This window comes from Scyliorhinus torazame, chromosome 5 (genome assembly GCF_047496885.1).
Source record: "Scyliorhinus torazame isolate Kashiwa2021f chromosome 5, sScyTor2.1, whole genome shotgun sequence".
In the NCBI taxonomy this organism is placed as follows: domain Eukaryota; kingdom Metazoa; phylum Chordata; class Chondrichthyes; order Carcharhiniformes; family Scyliorhinidae; genus Scyliorhinus; species Scyliorhinus torazame.
The window spans coordinates 203,585,159-203,599,135 of NC_092711.1; the positions used below are offsets into that span (position 1 = coordinate 203,585,159).

The following is a 13,977-nucleotide window of genomic DNA, read 5'->3' on the forward strand; positions in this document are numbered from 1 at the left end:
GTGGTCTGCTCGCAGCAAATGAAGAGTGCGCCAAACAGGAGAGAGTTAAAACAGTCCATGCTTCAAGTACTTTTAAGGGCAAAAAAACCTGGATGGAGCGGTCTGACCCCTCCCACAGGCAAGTTCCAGGACCAAAGCCTCTTGATTGCTGACAGGATGGCATAGATATGATTAGTGTCCCAACAAAAGTTCATAATGTCTCCGGAGGCTGCTGATCTCTTGAAAATAGTTGCTGGAGACAACTTTAATCGGTTTCCCATTAGGGTATTATGATTTTATCTGGCCAGGGCAACAAATGATTTGCATTGCAATTGTCCCTCTTGGAGTGAGTTCGGGCCGTTTAATCTTCCCGCATGATTTTCCTGTTGGTTCTGTCATGACTTGGCCCGGCTTGTTTTGTATATTCTGGTGTCTGCCTGCAGACATGGTCTGTACTGCAGTTTGCCTTTTTCAAATGGAATCTGTCCTTTTCCAACTTTGTCCAGTTCATTTTTGTTCCGCTGATGAGTTGCTGCAACTTACACCCCTCGTAACTGATCCTTCAACTAAAGGGAACAGCTGCTCCATGTCCACCCTGTCCATGCAGCACTCAGTGACGGGACACCCCATAATTCACCTGTCCCACCATCACCTCAGTTCATTAATAGGGTTGTTACATTTGCAGGCTGTCTCAGCATTCACCAGCCACTTCTCCTTGATCCACAGGAAGGCTGCCGCCCGGCTCTGCAATGCCTCTCTTGTGAGACTGGTAGATGCAGTGGAGGTGCAACGTGATGTTCTGTATCCTCACACAGGGAGGAGACCAGCATGCAGGGACACAAACCCAGCATGGGAGGTGGTGGCAGCGGTGGTCAGCGCCAACACAGAGGAGCACAGGCATCCAGTGTGTATAGTCTCCTCTGTCCTGGCAGGGCGAGTCACTCCTCCCATCACTCTCACAAACCCATCACACATCCACGGGGATCACACTCACTACCAGCTCGAGTGACACCATCACTCGTTCTCCCCCACACATCTTCATCTCCCATGAGGGTTGTCTCCTCCTCGCCTCACTTCTCCCACTCACCTGTTGGTGTTTTTCCATCGGAGATGCCAATAATGTTGCTCTGTTTCGGTCCCAATAACGTCACCGATACTGTGGGTATTTCTATTTATCTTGGTGAACCACTAGCCTTCCCTTCTATCGATCAAATGACCAAACAACCAGTTAATTAGTTCAAAAGATGGTTTATTTACATACACAATGGTTATCTCAACATGCAAACACAATATCTACTGCGAGTTAAACTACACCTATCAGCTACAATAACCCATACTTAACATCAGGACGACCGGCATGGTGCAAATGGATAAGGCCTTTATCTGGATTTTGCTTGGCTGGTTCAAAGAAACTGGCTGTGTCATTGCTGGGTTCATCCGTCAGGTAGCGATCGTTTGTCTTGAACTTAACTAGCTGTTCCTGCTGCAATTGGGTTGGCACAGGCCAGATCCAAAAGAGACAGAACACATGTCTGTGCTCTCTTTTATCCCCCTGGGATTTCGCGTTCTTTCGGGCAGTCCTTAACCTTGGACCCAATAGTTCAACAGGGCTCTGATCACTCTCCTCGATTTCGGCCAATAAAGCGGCGGGTGCCTTGGTAGCTGGGTGGGTCCTTAGAGGTCATTGACCTTGGCAGTTGTGCTTTCTGAGTAAAGGGAGTGGGTTCCATTTGGCAATGTTTTCGCACCAGGTGGGGGTTTCGATCTCTATCTTTATGTGTGGTGCAGTGTCCGGGCTGGTGGTGGCCTGTTGTGTGGTAGTGTTCGGGGTTGGTGTAGTGTTCGTTACAAAGGTTTGTTGCGTGTAGTTGCAGAAGTCCAGCGATGATCCAAACGCATGTCAGCAGTCCGTGCTTCATTCTGTGTTGTCTATTTTCCGTGTAATCCTGGGGATGCAAGCATAGTATCTGTTATTATCTTTCGTTAATATCTTGTTTTATTAGTCTTTCTCTCCTTACTCCAATTACCTGTTAAGATTGTCACCATGTGTGACTCCCTCATTATTTTTTTTGAAAGACCATTTTGGAGAGACAAGAAATGCAAATTTTTTTTAAAAAGTACAGAGACTCTCGCAGCTTGTGGTCGATGCAGGGAGTGGTCAGACAATTTCTTTGACCAGTCTTTTCTTTACTTGCAGCCAGTGGTGGTTGAGGCTTATCTTAACCAGCCGAATTTCAGGGCGGTCAGTTTTATAGAGTTTCATCCCAGGACTCAGAGGTAGTTCGCGTGTAGCAGCGTGTACAGCAGTCGTGATTAGCAACCAATTGTGTCATATAAATAGCATGTGGGGAGCAACCAGGGGGTTGCGGAAGGGAAAGGAAAGAAGGGGTGAGCGTACGGAACGTGGCAAAATGGATCCTTTATACCACAACCAAAGAGAGATGAGAAGGTGAAACTAAGGCCTGCCAAAGGCAACGCAGAGCGTAGAGAACTATTCCAGAGCATATGAAGTGAAGGGAACATGAGGTGTGTGTGGGCCGCTGCGGGAAAAGAATGGGTGGAATCCCCGGGTAGGGCGGGGATTAGCGCCGTTACTCCATTACCCGAGCTCAGCTGACCAAATGAATTTGGGGTCCTCAGGTAGGGTGGGGATCAGTGCCGTTACTCCCAACCTGGGTGACCTGGGGGCATGGAAAGAGTTTGTAGTCATGTGGAAACTTGTCATAAAGACTGGGAGAACAGTGATCTGTTTCCCAACAAACGTGTGCCTTTAAGTGACATTGGGTATCGTACCCTCGAATCAGAAGAGTAATTTTGTGTCGGGCGACAGGAATTAAAACCATGTAGTAGAAAAAGAAGGAAAAAGGCGGGCAGGCTCCATCAGAACTTTGGACACCTTAATACTTAGGCGGTGTCTCTTTCTCATCATCTGGATACCTTAGGGTTCTGTACCAAACAGTGTTGTAAAAGCGTTACTGAAACGAGAGTCAGTATCTGAATCATCACCAACTCCCGGTTGTCAGACTCGTGGCTGCCATTTCTGAGCCTTGGCCGCGTGGGCCTCGGATGGTCCGAATTGTCCTGCCTTACTAGTCTGCAAGAGTTATCACGGTGCCAAAGAGGGGCTTGTTTGTCGTGAGGCATAGGGGCGGTGGGAGTGGAGGGCAAGTTACTGTGGTCGGGCGGTGGATGTGGCGGTGGCTGGGGGAGGGCATATAGGGGGTCAAAGATATCTAAGTCATGCTTCCGGGGGCTGGGGTGGCTGGTGGCAAAGAGATCGCGCCAGTGTTCAGGGGTAGTAATCAAACCCGGGAGGCTCTCGCTGTCGTCGGAGTCAAGTTCAAGGTGAAAGTCCGTACCTGTGGGCGGAGACACGTTCGGGTCTGTGGGTGTAGACTAGGGATAAATGCTGGCATGGCTGGGGGAGGGTTGGCGTAGGGGTCGGACTAGGTTATCGATGGGCGGGGCGTAATCGTCTCCTATGGCCAGAGTCATGTGGTGGGAGTGGCTACATTGTGATCCGTAGACTTTGAGTTGGTTGATGTGGAACCAACCAATTTTACCATTGGGGTACGTTACCTTGTACACGAAGGGGCTCACTTTGTCTGAAATGGAGTAGGGTTCTGAAAATTTAGGGGAGAGGGAAGAACTGGGGATGTAAAGTGAAACCATTGCTTGCTGACCGACTGTACTCTACGTGGTGGACGGTTTTGTCAAAGAAGGCTTTACTCTGCTTCTTTCTAGCGCCTAATCGGACAGCTGCAGCGAGTTGTGCTGCTTTAATGTTATCTGTAACCTGCTGGACTGCTTTTCGTGGGTGAGGGTGGTTACTGTAGGGCTTGGCAGATCGAGGCCTAATAAATATTCAATACTCTTCATGGGCCATCCGGTCATGAGAGCATGGGGGGTGAAACTGGAAACAGTGTTCCGAATAAACATGAGAGCAAATGGGAGGACTGTGTCCCACGTGGGCGACTATCGCGAACTTAAGAAGTTAACCCCTTCAGCAGCTCCCACTGTTGCCATGAGTCCCGCGACCATGCTCAAACAGGGAGTACAGGCAAAGTACTTCACAATGCTGGACATCAGCAATGGCTTTTGGTCCATCCCGTTAGACAGGGCCTGCCAGTTAAATTCGCATTTACGTTTCAAGGCAGCAGTACACGTGGACATGCTTCCCACAAGGATTCCATAACTCCCCCTCCATTTTCCACCGACAATTGGCCAATGGACTTTCTAAATTTTCCCGACCTGAATATGTAGACGATCTGCTCTTGGAAACGGACACAAAAGACGAACACGTCGCACTCTTATCTGAATTACTAGGCCTACTGCAATCAATCGGATGTAAGGTAAACCCCAAAAAGGCCAGATTGTAAAGGAAAAGGTTCTTTATTTAGCCACCATCATCACCCACGGGAAGAGAGAAATTAAGCAAAAACGGATCGAGTCCAACGTTAAATTGCCCCTGCCCAAAATGTCACTGCACTCCAGTCATTCCTAGATTTGGTCGGATATTGCAGAAATTATATAGATGGTTTTGCCACAAAAGCAGCCCCACACTCAGAGCTCCTTAAAAAGAACGCCCCATGGGAATGGCTTCCACAGCACACAGACACCATTGATGATTTAAAACGCTCCCTAGGCACAGCCCCCGCTTTACAACTTCCAGACCCAGACTTGCCCTATGCCATAGAACCGACCAATCCCTATCAGCAGTACTCCTGCATGAACGACACGATCATCTAGGACCCGTAGCCTATGCCTCAAGAGTATTAGACCCCGTAGAGCAAGGATTCTCAGTCTGTGAATGGCACTTGCTCGCAGTCTTTTGGGCAGTACAGTACTTTGCGTACATCACAGGCCTCAACCCAGTCACGATCTTGACCGATCACACCCCCACGCAACTATTACTAGACGGTAGATTAAAGGATGGTTCAATCAACCAAGTCAGAGCAGCTCGCTGGACACTACTATTACAAGGCATTACAGTAAAACGCACCAAGATCCACACATCTCTGGCTGATAATCTCCAATATGCAGGGACCCCACATGAGTGCCAGAACATAGCAGCCCAACACCACACAGGACCCTTTATCCCAAAGTCACTACACCCACGGGCAGGCAGTAAGACACAGAATTCCCAAACCACAGGGGATACTTAAAAAATTTATGTGGACGGTTCTTCCACAATCGAAAATGGAGTTAGAATTACTGGTTGTGGAATTTACGTGGATGACGCGCAGTGACGCCCACTAGGAGAGATCTCATTAAAATTGCCTGGCCACCTAGGTTCACAAGCAGCAGAACTTGCAGCCACAGCCTATGTAATTCAGCACCCCAACGCTTTTCCAACCCCCGCAGACATACACTCAGACAGCCTGTATATGTGCAACAGTTTAACAGAATTCCTGCCCCTGTGGGAATCTCGAGGTTTTGTTTCAGCTGATGGAAAACCCTTACCCTCTTCCCCGTTGTTAAAGCACATTCTCAAGACAGCCTCAGATCGCACATATGGTATCATTAAAGTAAGAAGCCATCATCGCTCCTCCCCACCCGGTAATGTAAAGGCAGACGCCATAGCCAAAGCAGGATCACGCGTTGGTCACTTCTGGCAGCCACCCGAAAGCAAACCGATACACTCAGTCCAGGTTTCCCAGACAAATATTGAGGATCTATCCCAAGCCCAAAATGCAGACGACAACCTCAAATAGGTTTTAGACGACAACCTCTCAGCCCCCTACGATAAATGGAAGGACGAACTGACTGTACAGGACGGCATCGTTTTAAAAAACGGAATTTATGTGGTCCCCACCCAGGACAGAAACCAGCTCATTTACCAATTTCATGATGGACACGGACATCAGGGGATAGACAATACCATTGCTCATTTAAGACCTTTGTGTTGGTGGCCTGATTTAAAAAGCGATGTAACCCATTATGTCAAGAATTGCCTTACCTGTGCTCAGAACAATCCCGAACGTTACTCAAAGAAAGGACAAGTACATCACACCCGACCTGTGAATGGCCCTTGGACAAATTTGCAAATTGATTACATTGGCCCCCTTCCCTCTTGCAGAAACAGATTCAAGTACGTGCTGGTTGTAATCGACACCTTTACTAAATGGATTGGAGCATTTCCCTCACGGACAAACACAGCAAAGGCCACCGCTAAGATTTTGACCCATTAGATATTTACACGCTGGGGTCTCCCCCGCAGCATTGAGTCAGACCAAGGTTCCCACTTCACCGGCAGAGTCATGCAAAATGTTTTAACAATTTTTGGGATCAGGCAGAAATTCCACATAGCACATCACCCCCAATCCAGTTGCACTGCCGAGAGAATTAATCGAACTTTAAAAGCGACCATTAGGAAGATGGTGCAACAGAACAATACCACGTGGGAGACAGTCCTCCCATTTGCTCTCATGTTTATTCGGACCACTGTTTCCAGTTCAACAGGTTTCACCCCCCACACTCTCATGGCTGGACGGCCCATGAAGGGTATTGAATATTTATTACGCCTCGATCTGCCAAGCCCTACAGTAACCACCCTCACCCACAAAAAAGCAGTCCAACAGGTTACAGATAACATTAAAGCAGCACAACTCGCTGCAGCTGTCCGATTAGGCGCTAGAAAGAAGCAGAGTAAAGCCTGCTTTGCCAAAACCGTCCACCCTGTAGAGTACACAGTCGGTCAGCAAGTAATGGTTACACTTTACAACCCCAGATCTTCCTTCTCCCCCAAATTTGCAGAACCCTACTCCATTTCTGACAAAGTGAGCCCCTCCTTGTACAAGATAACGTACCCCAACGGTAAAATTGGTTGGTTCCACATCAACCAACTCAAAGTCTACGGATCACAATGTAGCCACTCCCACCACATCACTCCGGCCATAGGAGACGATTACGCCCTGCCTATCGACAACCTAGTCCGACCCCTATGCCAACCCTCCCCCAGCCATGCTGGCATTTATCCCTAGTCCACGCCCACAGACCCGAACGTGTCTCCGTCCACAGGGACGGACTTTCACCTTGAACTTGACTCCGACGACAGCGAGAGTCACCCAGATTTGATTACTACCTCTGAACACTGGCGCGATCTCTTTGCTCCCAGTCACCCCAGCCCCCGGAAGCACGACTTAGATATCTTTGACCCCCTATATGCCCTCCCCCAGCCACCGCCACAGCCACCGCCCGACCACAGTAACCTGCCCTCCACTCCCACCGCCCCTACGCCTCACGACAAACAAGCCCTTCTTTGGCACCGCGACAACTCTTGCAGACTGGTAAGGCACGACGATTCGGACCATCCGACGGCCCACGTGGCCAAGGCACAGAAACAGCTGACACGAGTCTGGCAGCTGGGAGATGGTGATGATTCAGATACTGACTCTCGTTTCGGTAACACTTTTACAACACTGTTTGGTACAGAACCCTGAGGTGTCCAGATGATGAGAAAGAGACACCGCCTAAGTATTAAGGTGTCCAAAGTTCTGATGGAGGTGAAGTCTTCCCTGACACTGGTTCTTACTCATCTGCAGAACTGTCAGGCACTATCTGTACATCCTGGGTCAAGGAAGATCCCGCCCTCCAGAGCGACTCCTCTCTGTGGTACCTCCTGTGCTCTTAGAGCAGGCCCTGCCATGCCTCCTTCCTCAGGGTTTTGCACCTTCATTGACATATTCTCTCCTCTCTATGTGTCAGAAGAATGAAGCCAGTTCCACAGGCTCCATCTCTCCCTCGCTCAAATCACTGCAAAATTAAAGAGAGACTTAATGGTTAGCATTTGTCTCCTACGGTTCACTCCTTGTCCATTCACCTTCTGGAGCTGCATCCTGGCGGCCAGTCACTCATGTGCTGCCCTCCACACTGATAACCAGTCTTTCAGTCACTCCCTGAATGGCAAAACCCCACACCGCCCTTGCCCCAAAAGGCTATAGCTTTGGTGTCTCTATTGCATCCTGAGCTCGCATCTCAGGTGCTTGCATTATCCCAAGCTCAGTCAATGGGAGGCATCTGTCAATACGCACCTCAACACCCATCTTATGTGTCGGCGTGCTCGCCTCAGCTGATGTGTCCTTGCTAACTGTCAACGGGGATGAATATGCTTGCCCAGTCAGACAATGTTTTAGGGAGACCACAGTAGTCTCTAAGTATGGAGGTCAGCGTGCCAAGCTGAGTACAAATCAGTGGCACTGATACACATCAGTGCTAATTTAGTGGGCATAATTGGGTGAGCAGTCACACTACATTTAATTGAGTTGTAGTTGAATGATCTCAGCTGCAACTAAATGGTCATTACTGACAGGTTTAACCATTGGACTTTCCCTTGGCAGTAATGAGCCTTCCAGGTACCCCCGAGCACTTCCCCAGTACCTGCGTCTCCTTCATTGGTACTGGCGAGGCCTTCCTAGATATCCATCACTCCAACCCCAGCACCCCTGAAGCCTACCCCAGTGTCCTCTCACCCCTCTGACAAAATGGTGCCACATTGAACTGGAGGTCAGCTCACCAGGTGTACCTCTTTTGAAAGTAGTTGTGATTCATGCCTCCGTGACATCACGTCACCGTGGATAGATTTTTGGGTGGGGGGTGGAGTTTTGATTCCTGCGGGGAGGCCCATTAATGAGATGCAAATGTATTGAAATGAGGTTCCTGCCAGTATATGGCGGGTAATATGACCCGCCATCGACATGGTGAGGGGCCGATTGCAGCAAGCTTTTCCGTCAACATACAATGCTATTTGAGCTTCCCGCCAAACCTGCCCAAGAACGATGGGAGCAGCACATCCCAGCCATTATATCTCAGAAAGTTGTGATTGGATTTTGATGAAGCATGGCACACAGGTACAATATAGCCCAAGGAAGAATTGATTCATTTTTGACAGAGAAAAAGATATGGGTCTGGATCCTGGGGCTGGGTTTTATACTCCCCGTGCCGCCGGGTTTGAAGATGGGAACCCTGCTCCCAGCCTTAAATTGCTCTGGGGCAGCAGTATTGTGGGCAGGCTCACAACCCATAAAACCCCATCTGGTTCACAAATATCCTTTAGGGAAGGAAATCTGCTGTCCTTACCTGGTCTGGCCTACATATGACGCCACACCCAGAGCAATGTGGCTGACTCTTCGAATATCCTCTGAAATGGTCTAGCAAGCCACTCAGTTCAAGGACAATTGGGAATGAGCTATAAATGCTGGCCAGGCTAGCAATGCCCAGATCCCATGAAAGAATTAAGGAAAAAAAACAAAGTTTTAGCCTGGGTGGGCGGGGGTGGGGGGGGATATTATTGGCCCCATAAAATTCAAAATTGAATTTTTTAAACAATCCGTTAACACTGGGAGATTATAAAAATGACTTTTGTTGTGAGTTATTTCGTTTGTTCATGGAATGTGGGCATCGCTGACTAAACCAGCATTTATTCCCCTTCCCCGAGAGCATTTAAGAGCCAATCACATTGCTGTGGGTCTGGAGAAACATGTAGGCTCGACCAGGTAAGAATGACAGATTTCCTTCACTAAAGGACATTGTGCTCAGATGGGTTCCCCGACAATTGTCAATGGTTTGGTGGTCATCATTAGACTTCTAATTCCAGATTTCGTTTTTAATTGAATTCAAATTCCATCCTCTGCCACGGTGGGATTCGAGCCCGGGCCACCAGAGCATTGCCCCTGGAACTCTGGATCAGGAGGTAATCAACAATACCACAATGTCATTGCCTCGAATGTTGTGGTTAGTCTCAACTGTTGTGACGCAATTTCTCACAGCTGCCAAAATGAGGGCAGAGTTTTCAGAGCAGGTTGTTGGATGTGCATGGAACTCAAGCCTCCTCAATGAGATGGATGTGCTTAACAAGAAGGTTGAATTTTCCTTAGTATGGATAGAGCATCAAACAGGCAGGGAAAAACCTCAAAACACAGCTGCAAAATTGCAATAACGTTAACACAGCATGCTGGAGGTTAGTGTTCTTTTAAAAAAAAAATTAGAGTACCCAATACATTTTGTGCAATTAAGGGGCAATTTAGCATGGCCAATCCACCTAGCTTGCACATTTTGAGTTGTGGGGGCGAAACCCATACGAAGTCCATGGGCAGAATGTGCAAACTCCACACGGACAGTGACCCAGAGCCGGGATCGAATCTAGGACCTCGACGTCGTGAGGCCGCAGTGCTAACCCACTGCGCCACCGTGCTGCCCCCGGGGTTAGCACTCTCCTGCTTGCTCCTTTCACTTGTTCACTTCTGTTCTTGGAACCTTTCTGCGTGCTAATCAGTTGCTGCATTACAATCCTGACTACACTTCAAAGGTACTTCATTTACTGTAAAGTGCTTTGGGATGTCCTGATGTTATGACAGCGGCTGTAACACTATTAGTTCTTTCTCCTTTTCTATTTACAATGGCCCACAGCCATAAGAAAGCATGCCATGTGCCAAAGCTTTGAGTGTTGCTATTTTTAGACATGGGCTATTACAAATATCTCTCTGGCAGTAGATTTACATAAAACAGTAGAGACTTGGTATTGTTTATGTATTCAGTAGTTCCCTGCTAGTCTTTTGAATTCCTCTGCGCTCCAGGCAGGTTGTCAATTTGGGCATCGGCTTTTAATCAGATATTTTCTTTGAGTCATACAGGTTCTAATTCAAATAAGTAGGTGGTGAAGATTAGAACTTAAGCCTAATACTTACACTTATTACTACCAGGTCAACAGGGGTGAACTGACTTGTCTCTTTGACCCATTCCTGAGTTGGTTTTGAAAGAGTTTGAATTTAAAAGGGAGGTGATGTTGCCAATTTACTATATACATATATAACATATAAATATTTATATGTACAGGTATAAATATATATTATATATATATTTGACTGTGTATAGCTTGGTGCAAAATATAAGCCAGCCAGGTTCCTTAAACTAACAAGTGAAGAGTTTGTTTTATTGTTAAACCTCTCTCAGGTAAAGGAGCAGAAATTATTAATAAAAGGTTTAAACTGTAGAAATATGACTGCAATAATCTTGCCAAGACCATTCTTCCGGCACCAAACCCTTTTATTTACATAATGGAAAAGGCCGCAACCGCGGTTTATATCCCAAGCCTGGGCCTGCAGAATACTGGCCCGGGTTGAAGCAGCAGGTTTTAAACTCCTGTTGCTCACTTCCCATTGGGCGAGCTCCCGCCCACTCAATAGGGAAGTTCATTCTCCATGGAGTCCACGGGGAGATCTATTGATAGTCCCCTATGTCTTTCGCGGCCATCATAACATACCTCCCCCTTAAGTCCGTTTCTCCCTCAGTACCCCGCTGCAATCAGTCTGAGGTCAATTGAGGGTGGGACCAGATCTGATGGCGTGAACCGAATTGTGGACCTTTGTCTCCAGAGAGAGCGCCGAAAAGTTAATGATGCGGATTCTTTTTTGATTTTCCTGGCATAGATCACATCAGCTCACCTAATCCGTGGGGCCGGGTTTCTCCAAAATTCTGGCCAAGTGTTGACGCCGGCGTCAAAACCAGCGCGGCGACGCTAGTGTCAACGGGCCTCCAGCCCAGGCATTCACCCCTTCCTACAGGGCTAGTACGGCGCCGGAGTGCTGTGCGCTCGAAGGCCGGTGCCACACGGCCGGCGCGGGTCCACGCATGCACGCTGTGGCCGGCGCGGATCCGCGAATGTGCGTGGGTTGCCGTCTCCGCGCCAGCCCCCAGGCAATATGGCGAAGCCCTACAGAGGCCCGGCATGGAGGAACATAGCCCCCCCACCCCGCCCCCCCCGGAATTAGCCCGCCCGCCGATCAGTAGGCCCCGATCGCGGGCCTGGCCATCGTGGAGGCCCCCCCCCCCACCTCCCCCCGGAGTCGGATCCCCCTGCCCCTGCCACCATGACGGGCCCCGCAGCCAGAACTCCGAGGTCCCGCCGGGTAGGACCATACGTAACCCACGTCGGCGGGCACTCGGCCCATCGAGCGCGGAGAATCGCCGTGGGGGCCGCTTTCAACGGCCCCTGATGGCGCGCCGGCGTCGAAGAATCCCGGCCGTGATGCCTGAGACGAGGCCGGGACACCAGATGTAGTTCCTGGTGAGCATTTTTATTTTCAATACTCCAGGATGGTCATAATGTAGTTTCATAAGCATCCGACCCCGCTCTGGCCGAGGGACAACAATTCAGGACCCCCAGAGAATTATACCGTCCTCAATACTGAGCTCATCTTTCTTCGTCAGATAGAATTTTATTTCTTCTGAAGCTTGTCCCCAGATTCCACCATCCAGGATCATGTACTTTAGTTCAGACAGAGTTGGATTTTTTTTGCATCTAGGCCTTAATGTGCCTTGCGGAAACAGGCAAAGTCTCTTTAAGTGCTGGTAATGGAACTGGGCTTGCAGGCAGCAGGTGGCGATTCATGTGACGTATCATATCATATAATTTACAGTGCAGAAGGAGGCCATTTGGCCCTACGAGTCTGCACCGGCCCTTGGAATGGACACTGTACCTAAGCCCACACCTCCACCCTATCCCCGTAACCCAGCAACCCCATCCAACCTTCTTGGACACTAAGGGTAATTTATCATGGCCAATCCACCTAACCTGCACATCTTTGGACTGCGGGAAGCAACCGAAGCACTCGGAAGAAACCCACGCTGTAACAGGGAGAACATACAGACTTCGCACAGACAGTGACTCAAGCCGGGAATCAAACCTGGGACTCTGGAGCTATGAAGCAAATGTGCTAACCACTGTGCTACCATGCCGCCTGATTCAACACATCGGTGTTAGCTATCCAGGTTCCCAGGTATTGCTTTAAAAGGTATTCATAGGCTGCTTCTGAGCGGTGGCAAAAGGAGAAATCAGCTTATCCTCTTTAAAAAGTCCCAATAAGCCCTTCTGATTGGTTACTGTCATGAAATGCCTATTGTAGATGTGTTGGTGGAACCTTTTTACACTAATCATGAGCGCCAAGGCCTCGTTCTCATTTGAAAATACTTCTGCTTGGCATTTGAATGGATACTGGGTGCACAGGTGATGGGCCTTTCCTTTCCATCTTTACAGCGGTGTGAATGTACCGTCCCAACCCAGTAAGCGGAAGCATCGCATGTCAACTTGAGTTCCTTCTTCGGGTCAAAATGGGCCAACAGGTTGGATGACAGCAGTTGTTGTTTCACTTTATTAAAGTCCCCATCTGTGGTTCCTCTCAAGGCCATTTTTGGTACTTTCGTAGTAGGGTATGCAAATGGCTCAGTAAGGAAGCCAAATTCGGGATTAATCGCCAGGAATAATTTACTAATCACACAAAAGATTTTAACTCTGTGGTGTTTCTTGGAGTTGGTGTTTTGTTGATGGCCTTCACCTTGTCTTTTACCAGATGTAAACCTCTTTTATCCATCCGATAGCCCAAGTAGGTCACTTCATTTGTTTGAAAAACACATTTTTCCCTCTTCAGGTGTCCTGCAGTTCTCGGGAATCTCCGCAAGACTTCTTGAAGGTTTACCAGGTGCTCTCGTTCTGGTGTCCCTGTGAACAAGATGTCATCCAAGTTCACCGCCACTTTGGGTGACTCTAGGAGTATATTCACCATAATCCATGGAAATATGGTTTCCGCTGATGAGACCCTGAAGGGCAAGTAAGTGTCCTCATATAGGATAAAAACAGATGCTGGAATCTGAAACGAAAGAGAAAATGCTGGAAAATCTCAACAGGTCTGGCAGCGTCTGTAGGGAGAAAAAGGAGCTAACGTTTTGAGTCCGATGACTCTTTGTCAAAGAGTCATCGGACTCGAAATGTTAGCTCCTTTCTTTCCCTACAGATGCTGCCAGACCTGCTGAGCTTTGCCAGCATTTTCTCTTTCATGTACTCATATAGGCCCTTGTTTATGTTGATTGTAACATAGTTCTGGGAAGGTTCATCTAATTAAAGTTGAAGATAGTTGTAGCTCGTATTCAACTTCGTGAACTTCTCGTCATCTGCTAACTTGGCATACAGGTCTTGGCATACAACTCGAGGCATGGTGTGCCTGT

At 48.5% G+C, this 13,977-nt stretch overlaps 1 protein-coding gene across 1 annotated transcript in view; it reads right to left on the reverse strand.

The window, feature by feature from the left end:
• Window positions 1-659: 659 nt before the first annotated feature.
• LOC140420899 (interferon-gamma-inducible GTPase 10-like) overlaps window positions 660-13,977 on the reverse strand; it is a 76,343-nt gene continuing 63,025 nt past the window's right edge. The window contains exon 5 of the transcript XR_011946636.1: window positions 660-1,925. The gene's annotated coding sequence lies outside the window, so the exon portion shown is untranslated. The remainder of the gene's footprint in view (window positions 1,926-13,977) is intronic.